Source organism: Octopus bimaculoides, chromosome 28 (genome assembly GCF_001194135.2).
Source record: "Octopus bimaculoides isolate UCB-OBI-ISO-001 chromosome 28, ASM119413v2, whole genome shotgun sequence".
NCBI lineage: Eukaryota > Metazoa > Mollusca > Cephalopoda > Octopoda > Octopodidae > Octopus > Octopus bimaculoides.
This window is the reverse complement of record NC_069008.1, coordinates 4,491,891-4,492,849: the sequence shown is the minus strand read 5'-3', so window position 1 is coordinate 4,492,849 and position 959 is coordinate 4,491,891.

Genomic DNA, 959 nt, shown 5'->3' with positions numbered 1-959 from the left:
CACACCTTTAAAAATAAGAAATACATGTGGAGCATTCCAGTAAAAACAACAATCTAGTGCAAACACAATAGGTTTGATATTGTTCTATGGGACAAGGAATAAAAGTTGTACAGTATTGTAGAGGTCAACTGCTGAATGGATGTCAATGTCTTGTGTAAAATTGGTGAAGAAGAGAGAACATCTATAGTGAAGTAATGAGAAACTTACAGCTAATATCCAGGCTATAAAATTTGATTTGTACATTGGTGCATTGAGCTGTGTAAGATCAGATTTACATAATAGCCTAGAAATGTTGGGTTTCTCTAAGAAAGAACAAATTTAACTGATTTACATCCTCCAAATATGACCAATCAATGGTACAGAGAAAATTTATTAAACTCCAAAGTCTCTTTATTTGAGTTTCCTGGAATGAACATGCACACACCATTGCATTTGCATATGGCAAACATACATGCACAGAATTATATATGTACATGCTTGCATGCATGTGCACACGTGTGCACGCACACACACATGCACATATACATACACACCTTGACATACACAAACAGTTATGAAACATGTTAGGAAAAGCCTCCAGCCATAGAAACCATGCCAAAACAGACATGGAGCCTAAACAGCCCTTCAGCTGGCCAGCTCCTGTCACACCATCCAACCCATGCCTGGATGGAAAACGGACGTTAAATGATGATGATGATGATGATGATGATGATGATGACAAAAAACGTGCACTAAAGTGACATGCACACTCATTGTATGAGTAAGTTTATTCATGCATGTACCTACATGTATGCACACATTAACATGTTTGCATATGTACAAATTCCAGGAATTATCTTAACTCAAACAAAAAATGCCTTGTCATTTTGTTAGCGAGTGATTTGCATCCAATGAAGGAAGACTTAAATAATCTCAAAGACAAATTATGCATTTACACACATGCGTGCACGCACATGCAC